The sequence below is a fragment of the Elephas maximus genome, chromosome 1, assembly GCF_024166365.1.
Source record: "Elephas maximus indicus isolate mEleMax1 chromosome 1, mEleMax1 primary haplotype, whole genome shotgun sequence".
Taxonomy (NCBI): domain Eukaryota; kingdom Metazoa; phylum Chordata; class Mammalia; order Proboscidea; family Elephantidae; genus Elephas; species Elephas maximus.
In genome coordinates this window covers 96,609,347-96,622,883 of record NC_064819.1, presented here as the reverse complement: position 1 = coordinate 96,622,883, position 13,537 = coordinate 96,609,347, and positions in this window count along the sequence as shown.

Sequence of the window (13,537 nt, the reverse complement as noted above, 5' to 3'; positions counted from 1 at the left end):
GTAAGGTGCAGTCTCGCCATCCTTGCTTCTAAAGAACATTCTGGCTGTACTTCTAAGACAGATTTGTTCGTTCTTTGGCAGTCCGTGGTATATTCAATATTCTTCACCAACACCACAATTCAAAGGCGTCAACTCTTCTTCGGTCTTCCTTATTCATTGTCCAGCTTTCACAGGCATACGATGTGATTGAAAATACCATGGCTTGGGTCAGGTGCACCTTAGTCTTCAGGGTGACATCTTTGCTCTTCAACACTTTCAAGAGGTTCTTTGCAGCAGATTTGCCCACTGCAATGCATCTTTTTATTTCTTGACTGCTGCTTCCATGGCTTTTGACTGTGGATCCAAGTAAAATGAAATCCTTGACAACTTCAATCTTTTCTCCTTTTATCATGATGTTGCTCACTGGTCCAGTTGTGAGGATTTTTGTTTTCTTTATGTTGAGGTGCAACCCATAATGAAGGCTGTGGTCTTTGATCTTCATTAGTAAGTGCTTCAAGTCCTCTTCACTTTCAGCAAGCAAGCTTGTATCATCTGCATAACACAGGTTGTTATCATTAACACCAATCCTGATGCCTTGTTCTTCTTCATATAGTCCAGCTTCTCAGATTATTTGCTCAGCATACAGATTGAATAGGTATGGTGAAAGAATACAACCCTGACGCACAGCTTTCCTAACTTTAAACCAATCAGTATCCCCTTGTTCTGCCCGAACAACTGCCTCTTGATCTATGTAAAGGCTCCTCATGAGCACTATTAAGTGTTCTGGAATTCCCATTCTTCACAATGTTATCCATAATTTGTTATGATCCACACAGTCGAATGCCTTTGCGTAGTCAATCAAACCCAGGTAAAAATCCTTCTGGTATTCTCTGCTTTCGGCCAGGCTCCATCTGACATCAGCAATGATATCCCTGGTTCCACGTCCTCTTCTGAAACTGGCCTGAATTTCGGGCAGTTCCCTGTTGATATACTGCTGCAGCCGTTTTTGAATGATCTTCAGCAAAATTTTGCTTGCATGTGATATTAATGATATTGTTCTATAATTTCCACATTCGATTGGGTCACCTTTCTTGGGAATAGGCATAAATATGGATCTCTTCCAGTCAGTTGGCCAGGAAGCTGTCTTCCATATTTCTTGGCATAGATGAGTGAGCACCTCCAGCACTGCATCTGTTTGTTGAAACATCTCAATTGATATTCCATCAATTCCTGGAGCCTTGTTTTTCGCCAATGCCTTCAGAGCAGCTTGGACTTCTTCCTTCAGTACCATCGGTTCCTGATCATATGCCTCCTCTTGAAATGGTTGAATATCGACTAATTCTTTTTGGTATAATGACTCTGTGTATTCCTTCCATCTTCTTTTGATGCTTCCTGCATCATTTAATATTTTCCCCATAGAATCCTTCACTGTTGGAACTCGAGGCTTGAATTTTTTCTTCAGTTCTTTCAGCTTGAGAAACGCTGAGTGTGTTCTTCCCTTTTGGTTTTCCATCTCCAGCTCTTTGCACATGTCATTAAAATAATTTACTTTGTCTTCTCAAGAGGCCCTTTGAAGTCTTCTGTTCAGTTCTTTTACTTCATGAATTCTTCCTTTTGCTTTAGTTGCTCAATGCTCAAGGGCAAGTTTCAGAGTCTCCTGTGACATCCATCTTGGTCTTTTCTTTCTTTCCTTTTCTTTTCAATGACCTCTTGCTTTCTTCATAGATGATGTCCTTGATGTCATTCCACAACTCGTCTGGTCTTTGGTCACTAGTGTTCAATGTGTCAAATTTATTCTTCAGGTGGTCTCAAATTCAGGTGGGATATACTCAAGGTCATATTTTGTCTCTCGTGGACTTGCTCTGATTTTCTTCAGTTTCAGCTTGAACTTGCATACGAGCAATTGATGGTCTATTCCACAGTCGGCCACTGGCCTTGTTCTGACTGATGATATTGAGCTTTTCCGTCATCTCTTTCCACAGATGTAGCCGATTTGACTTCTGCATGTTCCATCTGGCGAGGTCCATGTGTATGGTCGCTGTTTATGTTGGTGAAAGAAGGTATTTGCAATGAAGAAGTCGTTGGTCTTGCAAAATTCTGTCATTCGATCTCCGGCATTGTTTCTATCACCAAGGCCATATTTTGCAACTACTGATCCTTCTTCTTTGTTTCCAACTTTCACATTCCAATCGCCAGTAATTATCAATGAATCTTGATTACGTTCGATCAATTTCAGACCCCAACAGCTGATGAAAATCTTCTATTCCTTCATCTTTGGCCCTAGTGGTTGGTGCGTATATTTGAATAATAGTCATATTAACTGGTCTTCCTTGTAAGCGTATGGATATTATCCTATCACTGACAGCGTTGCACTTCAGGATAGATCTTGAAACGTTCTTTTTGACAATGAATGCAACACCATTCGTCTTCAAGTTGTCATTCCCAGCATAGTAGACTGTATGATCGTCTGATTCAAAATGGCCAATACCAGTCCATTTCAGCTCACTAATGCCTAGGATATTGATGTTTATGCATTCCATTTCATTTTTGACGATTTCCAATTTTCCTAGATTCATACCTCATACATCCCAGGTTCCGATTATTAATGGATGTTTGCAACTGTTTCTTTTCATTTTGAGTCCTGCCACATCAGCAAATGAAGGTCCCGAAAGCTTTACTCCATCCACGTCATTAAGGTCAACTCTGTTTTGAGGAGGCAGCTCTTCCTCAGTCATCTTTTGAGTGCCTTCCAATCTGGGGGGTTCCCCTTCCAGCACTATATCAGACAATGTTCTGCTGTTATTCATAAGGTTTTCACTGGCTAATGCTTTTCAGAAGAAGACTGCTGGGTCATTCTTCCTAGTCTGTCTTAGTCTGGAAGCTCAGCTGAAACCTGTCCTCTGTGGGTGACCCTGCTGGTATCTAAATACCGGTGGCATAGCTTCCAGCATCACAGCAACACACAAGCCCCCACAGCACGACAAACTGACAGGTACTTGGCCCATGTCTAGGCATTGGCAACTGAACCCAAGTCAGATACTCAGGCCCATCCTCGGTGGAGACAACATTTAAGTTGGTAAAATATTTTCAGATCCACATCTCATTAAATTCTCCGACTAACCCAGGGCAGGAGGGCACAGGGATGGGGTTGAATGTGATTAACATGCCCAGTTGTCAGTTGGTGGAAGTGAGACACAGGGAGGTTGGGCCTTACCGATGGCACACAGCTAGGCGGGGAGGGAGAGAGTCTGGACCTGAGTCCAGATGTGTATGCCTTTGTGGCCCACAGAGCCAACCTCCAGGGACTTGCACTGAGCAAAGACCAAGCCCCACATTCGCAATGCTTGCTCTGGACCCTTTCCAAGTACCCGTGCCATCACCCAGGAAACGTCTTCCTCCTCCTGGGTCTAGTACACAGAGCTGGGAGAAACTAAACCAAAAACAAACCAAAGCAGTTGTCATCAAGTTATTTCCAACTCATGACGATTCCACGTGTGCAGAGTAGAACTGTGCTCCATAGGGTTTTCAATGGCTGGTTTTTCAGAAGTAGGTGGCCAGGACTTTCATCCAAGGCACCTCTGGCTTGGTTCAAAACTCCAACCTTTTTGTTAGCAGCTGATTGTGTTAACTGTTTGCACCACCCAAACTCCCCGACACCTCCTAGTATAACTTTCCCCATCCTACCCTTACATTACAGTTGAAATAACTGAGCCAAAATGAGGAAAATGCCTCATCATTTAAGGACTTACTGTATACACAAGACCCTTTAAAGCCATGATCTCATTTAATGCCCATAGTGCCCAAGCAGGGGCAGGCTTTATGAGTCCCACTATTCACATGAAAAGGGGCTCCAACCCAGCTGCCCCAATACATTTGCAATCCCAATGGCTAGAAGTGGGAGCAAACTTCACATCAAAGCTGTCAGCAATTCTGTGATTCATGGTGTGCAAAGACATCTCTTTTGTTCTAGGGAAAATAATTTAGCAGGCTTTTTGTCAAAAAGCGCAGCCAAACTCTTCTGGACTGGAGGGGATGGATCTGATGAAAAGCACATGATTTTGTAGGCAGTGAGTGAGGCGTTGCTGAGAATTGTAGGGTTCATCTCTCTCTTCCTCCTCCCTCCCCCATCTTTCTCAGCCCAGCAGAGATTGGGGGTCTAGACTCTAGGTCAGAGGGTCATGGCCAGAGGCGCTCTCATTAGAGAGAGGAACTGAGTCCCTTGGCGTCAAGTCCAAGTTCAGGTGAGAGCAGCGGGGGGGAGGGGTGCGGGAGGGGGATAGACGCACAGGGCCTTCAGACCCCAGGAGGCTAGCACCTACTCACCAATTTTACTTTTCTGCTGGGTAACCCCTAAGTAAAGCTTGCTTAAACCCCAGACCCTGGTCTTAGCCAGGCTTTGAGAATGAAGGGAATTAGGCCTGTGTCCAAGCTGGGAGGGAAGGGGTTTGAGGAGGATGGGATTGGCCTGAAGATGCTTGCAGTGAGGAGGTGGCCCACAGAGTGTGGGAACAGCTGCCATCTGGAGCAAGAGCACTGGCTGAGCTGCCATCATTGATTTAAGGATGGCAAGAATTCCTTGGAGATCCCTAGAACAACTTTGGAGGGGAACCTGAAAAAGACTGGACTTCCTGCACCCACAGAAAGCACTCAGAGTACTGTGTGTGGGCATGGAGAGGAGCCCAGCCCCTAGCCTGGAGAAGCTGAAGCCAACTGGGCCACTACAGATGAGAAAGCAGAGGCCCAGAGAGGCAAGGTGGGTTGCCCAAGGCTCCCCCAAGTCCCTGTTCTCCCAGCAGACACAAGAATGCAGCTCTCCTGCCTCAGCCTCCCCATGTCTCATTGCAACCAGAGTTTCTCCCTGGGGCTGATGCTGATTGATTGATTGAGTTCCCTTTGGTCCCCATCTCCTTGCCTCTCCATCCTGAAGTTCCTCCACTTGCAAAAGGACCCAGAGTTCCCAGCACGGGGGAGCCCGCACTGACACATTCATCTGCCCTCTGCCTCAGCTCTGATTGACTTTTCACTTCCCTGCCTGTCCAAGCAATGATTAGGATCCCTTTCTCCATATTAAGAAGCTGCTGTCATCACCACTTCATGGCACCCCTAACTACACTTCTCCCCTCTTTATCCTGGAGGCAGCTTTCTGACAAGTTCGCTGTTTCCATTTCCCTGCAAAAAAGGCAGAAGGATGTTGGAGACTAATGCTGGGGTGGCAGGGGGGTGGTGGTGACTTCCTTAGAATATGAATAAGGTCAGTTCCAACTTCAGGGGTGGACCCCCCTAGATGGAACAGAAGGTCACATCTAGTCTCTCTGCAGGGGACTGTGTAGGAAAGACCTTCATGACCTCATGCCACCCCCTGCCCCACTCACCTGTCCGTGATGCCAGACCCTTCCACATTAGAGATATATCCCTTAGGATTAGGACATTGTCACATGTTAAAAGTGTAAGTGATCCTGGAGGAAGCTGTTACAGTGGTTCTCATCTAGTAGACCTCCAGGATGACCCCTGCCTGCTTCTCTGACCTTTCCCTACTCTGTTCTGTATCACAGTGGCTTCCCTCTGCAAATTTCATTTCCCAGGCTCCTTGCCTACTGGCTTCCTGTCAGGTTCAGCCAATGGGAGCCACTGGCTGGAGACTGGTGGGAGGGAGAAGAAGAGAAGCCAGGGTATTTCTTCCTCTCTCTCTGTCTCTGTTTTAGATAGTATCACTGGCAATGGCTATTTATCTGGCAGTGGCCACATCTCTGCTGTGGCCTCAGCTCCCGCAGGGATTGTTCATCCTCCAGAGTTTCAGTTTTCAGGCGGGCAGTTGGCCACATAACCCCTTGGGCAGCCCCCTCTCCATATCCCAGGTCCCACTGAGCTGCCCCGCTTCTGGGCTCTGATAACACTGCCTCTTTCCTTTATAGCTCCATCCTAGCATGAGAGGAAATTCCTGCCACTGGCAATTTCTGAATTGTTTCTCCATCTCCTGTTTTAGCTCCTCCAGGCCCTCCCTAGCTGGGTTCTATGTGTTATATTCCTTCTGTTGAACCACCTGGCAAAAGTTCTGTTTTTCTGCTCAGACCCTGTCTTAGTCACCTAGTGCTGCTATAACAGAAATAACACAAGTGGATAGCTTTAACAAAGAGAAATTTATTTCTTCACAGTAAAGTAGGCTAAAAGTCCAAATTCAGGGTGTCAGCTCCAGGGGAAGACTTTCTCTCTCTGTTGGCCTTCTCATCAGTCTTCCCCCAGGCTAGGAGCTTGTCTGCACAGGGAGCCCAGGTCCAAAGGACCTCTGCTCCTGGGACTGCTTTCTTGGTGGTATGAGCTCCCTCTGTCTCTCTGCTCACTTTTTTCTTTTATATCTCAAGAAGTTGCCTCAAAACACAATCCAATCTTGTAGACTGAGTCCTGCCTCATTAACACAACTGCTGCCTATCCTCCCTCATTAACATCATAGAGGCAGGATCACACAATACTGAGAATCATGGCCCAATCAAATTGATACACACATTTGGGGGGGGGAGATAATTCAATCCATGACAGACCCTCACTGATACAACAGTTCACATTTTAAAATGCCAAAAATTGAACTGTCGGTTCTATCTCCTTCGATATATACCAGGAGCCCTGGTGGTACGGTGGTTAAGCCCTCAGCTGCTAACCAAAATGTTGGCGGTTCAAACTCACCAGCTGCTCCACAGGAGAAGGATGCGGCAGTCTGCTGCTGTAAAGATTTACAGCCTTGGAAACCCTACCGGGCAGTTCTACTCTGTCGTTTTGGGTCGCTATGAGTCAGAATCGACTTGACGGCAATGGGCTCAGCATATACCTGTCCCTTCCTCTGTCTTCTCCAGCTCAGTACATACCCTCACTGTCCACACACACAGTGCCCAAGCCAGAAACCCAAGCACCATCTTGATGTGTTTTTCCATGCGTCCAATTTATCACCAAGCCCATTTCCAAGAGTATACCTTGGATCCTCGCTTTCCATTGCCACCATCATCTCTCATCTTGCTAATGGCCTCCCAACTGGTGTCCCTGCTTCTTTTCTTGGTTTCCCACAATCCACTGTCCACACAGCACTCTGAGCAATCTTTTAAAAACATAATTCAGCTCATGCCCTTTTCTGCCTTGAAGGCTTCAATGACATTCCTTCAGTATCTAAAAATCCTTCCCAGGGTTAATCAGAATGCACTAATTTGTGTGTAGAGCATCTGCTTCTGGCTGTCTTGAACAAAAGAGGGCTCTGCTAGAGGATGCTGAGGCCCTCAGAATTGATGGCAGGGAACACGAGGCTTGGAAAACAGGCAAGAAGTGTCTTTCAGCAGGAACTTCCTGGGCAGGAGATGCCAAGGCTGCTAGACCCCGCACCTCTCATTGCCACTGAGGTTGAGCCTGATGTTCCTTCCATCTTTGACCCCTTGAGATTCAAAATCCAGGGTGGGAGTGAGCAATCAGTCAAGCCAGGTCATGTGCCATACCCTAGCCAAGGCAGAAGGAGGGAAAGGGGATCTGGGCCCCACTTGGGAGCAAGTGTGAATGCTGGGCAGCCAAAAGCATGATAAATATCCTCACATGGCCTTCAGAGCCTTGTGTTATTCAGCTCCCTTCTCCTTTTCAACCTTACCTCCTCCACTGGCCTTCCTTACCTTCTGTGCCCACTGCTCATTCCATACCATGCTGACTTGTCAGTTTCTAGAACATGGCCAAACTCTTTCCTGCCTCTGTAGTCTTCCATTGGGTAGTGCCTCTCAAAGAGGACCAGTGCACCCTGAACCTAGCTGGCCATAATCTTTCTGCTGCATCCACTTTCCCTGAGGGAGGGGCGAGAGGAGGTGAGGGTGGCCACTCACATATGGCCACTGCCTGGATCACGCTCCCGTTAGCCAAGGTGGGTGACCCCAACCCAGGCTCTGGGCCAGGACATCCACGGAGCCCCAGATGTTGTCGGAGGGGCTTGGGGTGAGGATGTTCCCACCTCAGGGAGCACCCTTCCCCAGGCTTAGCATCTGTGAAGGAGGGGTTCTCCCAGAGGCAGGACTCATCCTCACAGGCACAGGAACCCTATTCCTCTGTGTCCCATCTCCCAAACGCACCTCTGTGCTCCTCCTCTACCTCCTTCACCACCAACAGCTGCAAAATTACAGCCAAGAGCATAAAAGACAGGTGCCTGTCTTTGGCTTTATTCTTTCAAGAAGAAAAACAATGAAGAGACAAAACCTAGGAAACCATGTTGGGGGTGGGGGGAACCAATCCTGCATTGTGGGGAAATGTTAAATCAGCAAATTGAAATGCCAGAGATGAAATCAGGAGGGCCGGGTGGAGCTTGTCACACCTGCTCTGACAATGGCATTGTAGTGATGGGCCCCCCCAGCCAGGCCCCACTTTCCTGGAGCAGGGAGCAGGTCCCTCACAGCAATGCCGGGCTGTGAGTTTTACCATCAGCACTCCCATTCTTCTGGCTCCTGAGTTTCTATTCCCCGCATAGCTCCCTCTGAACCCTCCTCTGGCCCCTGGGCTCCCATAGTCTCTCCCCCTCCAGCTTATACGGTATGGCTCGGGAGGAAACTCTGTTGTCTCAACACCCCCCCCACCATCAAAATTGCATTTACTTCCCCAACCCCACCCACCATTCAATAAGACCTCTAGTGGTGGTCTCAGGGAATTTGTCAACGAGATGTGGCCTTCTGGAGGGGAAGTGGCCCTCCTGCCCTACTTTCCCTAGAGAGACTTTAGCCCTCCAGGATGTGGACTATATTTTTGTGTCCCAAGGCACCATCACTCAGTCCCCTGGTCGTTGACTTATGACCATGGATCTGCAAGACAAAGGAGGAACCCAAGGGGACTAAGTACCCAGGAGAAAGAAAGAGGTGGCTGATGTCTGGGGAGAGGGGCCCATCTGATGCACCTACTCAATGCTAGGCTGTGAGATGAGGTCTGAGCAAAGGCTGTTTAGAGAGGCTGGTAGAAACCTGGAGAGGCAGCCAGCCAGGTGGAGCTAAGTAGTGGCAGGAAAGGCGAGGCAGTGGTGCCCCTCTGGTACCTGAGCCAGACACAGGCCTGAAGGAGTCTTGCAGGACCTCGGGAAGGCAGCTTGTGCACTGGAGGACAAAGGAAGCCCTTGATGACCTCCTGCCTGGCTAACACGTACCCAGGCTGTTTCATCCTTCAGTGAGTTCTCTTCCCACCACAGTGTTTGCCCTTGTAGCTTCCCGTGTGAAGCTTTTATCTGGGGGAGTCTGGCCTCACTGAGCCAGCGTTGAGATTCTTTTAGGACAAAGTGCAAACCTGGGCCTTCTCCTTGGCACAGTGCTGGGCCCACCATCATAAGCTTTGAGGTAAAATGCTGGCCAAGTGGATTGAACATCCCCTCCCCCATATAGGCCTGAGAAGGTCAGAGGCTTAGAGGAGGAGGAGAAGGGCTGGGAGTAGCTGCTAGGGCTGAATCCTTCTTTTCAGGACTCCCTCTGTTGAGGGCTAATAGAAGCCCACCCACTGCAGAGTCGGCCCCACTCTCCTCCCATCTTCCCAAATGCCTTGTCCTCCCGGATCCCAGCAGGACTGCCCAACCCCAAGAAGCTGAGTACACTTGAATGAGGGGCAATCATTCCAGAGACGCAGCAGGGGATGTTTTGCTAACCTGAGAGGAAAGGGAGATATGTCCAAGTCTATTCGTTTAAATTATTCAGCCCTCCAAATTCCAAAGCTGCAGGAATGAGCGCCCAAGGTGGCCAGGGAGCCTGGTCAACCAGAGCAGCCGGCGGCCTTCAGCACCGCGGACAGCGCACACTGGCTCAAAGAACACCATGCGCCTGCAGGCTGGAAGCTGGAGAGCGGTGTGCCCAGCCTAAGAAAACCTCACTCTACAGGGCCAAAGGACACGTCCCTTTTACTGCAGTTTGAAGAGGCATGGGAAAAGGAATGTCACTGCCAGGCCCAGTTGCCTGGTAATCAACCATTCTCAGTGCCCTGCATGGAAAGGCAATTGAAGCAAGAATTTAAAAAAAAAATTTTTTTTTTTTTTTAAGCTGGCCTGAAATGTGTCCTCAGTCTCTGGGAAGGGCAGAGGAGGGGCGTGGGGAGGTGCTGAGGAAAAAGGGACGTGGCACCAAAGGAAGAGAAAGAGGAAGAAAGGGAGAAGGGGGGGCTGAGGGGTGGAGAAAGTTTCTGAGGCTTTCATGCCTTCCCGCCACGTAGCCAAATTCTGCTTATCCATGCGCCTCTCGGAAGCCCTGCCTGATGACTCTGAACTGAAGGATGTTCTCTTCTCTGGAGTCCTCCAGAGCATGGTATTCAGCCTTGATTCCTGGCTGTTCATCCTTCATTCTCAACCAGAGCATGTGCTCAAGCCAGGATGGATCAGCCTTAAAACATCAGTGTCTACCCTGCCTCCTGCCCACCGTCTAGCACAGAGCTGAACACTGAGTAAACAAACAAACAAACAAAAAACCATTGCCATTGAGTCTATTTCAACTCAGGGCAGCCCCACATGCATGTGTTACAGACTGGAACTGCTCCATAGGGTTTTCTTGGCTGTAATCTTTATGGAAGCAGATCGCCAGGCCTTTCTTCTGCAACACTGCTGGCTGGATTTGAACCACCAACCTTTAGGTGAATAGTCAAGCACAAATTATTTGTGCCACCCAGGCACCTTGAACACTGGGTAAAAAAAAAATTGGTAGGTGATCATTAATTAGTCATTGATTGGTTCATTGGATGTTGCTTCTACACACTGACCTGAACTAAACATAGTCAGTCCTACCTGCCCCCCAACCCATTACCTTTCTACAGCCCAGCAAAACCATCCCCAAAATGAGAACAATAAAACTCACGTGGAAGCCAGTTGTGTTCAACACAAAGCAAATCTGGCCATTTTTGTTTCCAGTGTTTCAAAAGGGTTCGTGCACATTCCTTCATGTGAAATCCCCAGATTTGCTTCCCACTCCTAAGAGATCCAAAGAAATTCTAATCTGCTAAAATGACGTTAACCCTTTGTACATCAAATAAAGCCCTCTTGCAGGTAATCTTCCTGTCACAAGCTGACTGCTTTAATGTGACTTGGAAGTGAGTGGGGAGACTCAGTTCCCTTTCCTTTTTCATCCTCCTTAGTAAAATCCTAAACCAGGAGGATTCAAGTTTGATTGGAGCTGTTCTTGCAGTTTATGCCTCCTGTCCCTTGGGAGCTTACACGTGTCTATCTTAAATAAATTCCGCTTTTTTCTCTCCTTATTACAAAGAGCAACTGCAAATCTTCTCTGAAGAGAGCTTTTCTTTGGGGTGGGATTCCGTTCTGACAGTGAAACATTCATGAGATGGGGCCCAGGTGAATAATGATTAAACGAATTATCTCTTTGATTGGGTCTTGCCTGAGAGCTGGGGATATTCTCTCAAAGTCCTGCAGTGTTTTTTGGCTGCAGTTTCCAAATAACGTGTTTGCTCTTTCAAGAAAAACCTCATTCTAAGAAGCAAAGAAGAAAAAAAAGGGATGAATGCTGCCAAGGGAGGCGAGGGTGAGCTCTAGTGCCCCCTGTCTTCAGAGCTGCTCTGGGCAGTTCTCCCTTGGGTTTTTTTTGTTTGTTTGTTTTGGGTAGTTGTTTTTTTTTTTTTTTAAGTTACCATGGAGTGGATTTCCATGCATGGCAACCCCATGTGTGTCAGAGTAAAACTATGCTCCACGGGGTTTTCAGTGGCTGATTTTTCTGAAGTAGATCTCCAGGCCTTTCTTCAGAGGTACATCTGGGTGGACTTGAACCTCCAAACTTTCAGTTAGCAGTCGAGCACTTTAATCATTTGCACCACCACAAGGCTCCTCCTTGTTTTGGTTCTAGGTAAGAGTAAGCCGAGGCTTGCCACTATCTAAACCACTCTCTTCAAATCCACCCTGCCCACGTCCTTGATTCTGTGGTGTGAACAAGATCATGCCTCCTGTTCACCCTACTGTCTTACCTGAGACCTGGTTATTGTTGTAAATTGCTGTTGAATTGGCTCTGACTCATGGTGGGCCTCCCCATTTTCCACATATTTCACTTAATGTGGCACATGAAGGACCACAAGGATTCAGGAAATGAGGGACATGTTCACTTATGGTAGCAAACCAGGCATCTATAAAGGAGTTGGGGTCTGAGCTTCCCAGGGAGCTGGAGCTATAGATGGCCCCTGAACTCCAGACTAGTAGCAAATAATCCAGTTCAATTCATGGGTGGACTCGCCTTCCTCCCTCCACCAGCCCTCACATTTCCCCAGACCCACCCGGCACTCAGTCCTAGCCTTGGACCACTGGTGGGAGGAGGCCTGTGTAACTGCCACAGCCCCAGAGGCTGCATACAGCCAGATGACCCCATTAGCAGCTGCTGGCAGCCCCCCAAATCCAAAGCCTTCATCCCAGGAGATGTAGGGAAGTCAACGAGAGAGGCTCACTGATGCAATGGAAGAGAAAAGTTTGGACAGCTAGCGTCCTTTACCTGAATCTATCCTGGGTTAGGCTGACATTTGAAATGACTTTGGCTCCCATCCACACGGCGTAAAACTTCTACCAAGACTTCTCTCCTTCTTAAACATGAAAGGCCAAACTTTTTTCAACTGCAGACTTCCTTCATCATTTATGAAAATGCGTCAGCTGTCCCTGCCTCCTTGTTCTAGCGCCTCATGCCCTCATGTCCAGGACCTGGAGCTGCCTGCCCTGAAGGGGTAGAAGAGGAAGGAGATACTCTGGCTTGTGAGATGCCAACATTTCCTTATAATTAACTTGTCACTTCCAAAGCCACCTGCTTCCTCTTCACACACATCCATCATCACCACAAAAATATAAATATGTATCTTTAAAACTTAATTAAAAGGAGACCTAGTGTCACCAACCCAGCTCACAGAAGGAACAGTGAACACAGAAGATGAACACATAAACCCTGCTCTTAGCACCGGCACCTGGTCCCTGGAAGAAAAGTTATGTGGCCTCTTCTTGAAGTTTTATAGCAGCAGCTTTTGTGATAAACCCCCATAAATAGAAAGGGAACCCAGAAACAAGTCGGTGCCTGGGACATTTCTAGGAGTATTTGAACCGCCCAGAGAAATATCAACCAGGAAGTCGGCAGGGATGCGATTATAAAACTCAGCGGAGCCCCCAAATTGCATGTGCACTGTCAATAGTCTATGAGGCTGAAATGAAAAGGAAAGCATTTTATCGGATTGTTTCAGGTCCAGGTTGCTGCACTCACTGAGTGGGCTCAACAGGAGATTGGAGATGTGGGAACGTTAATTTGAGGAGCAGATATAACACAAAAACAAGAAGCTCAACAAACTGGAAATTAATTCTGGATGGGCCCCGTCTTAGTCACCTAGTGCTGCTCTAACAGAAACACCACAAGTGGATGGCTTTAACAAACAGAAGTTTATTCTCTCACAGTCCAGTAGGCTAGAAGTCTGAATTCAGGGCACCAGCTCCAGGGGAAGGCTTTCTCTCTCTGTCGGCTCTGGAGAAAGGTCCTTGTGATGCATCAGTCTTCCCTTGGTCTGGGAGCATCTCAGCACAGGAACCTCAGGTCCAAAGGACGTGCTCTGCTCCCGGCACTGC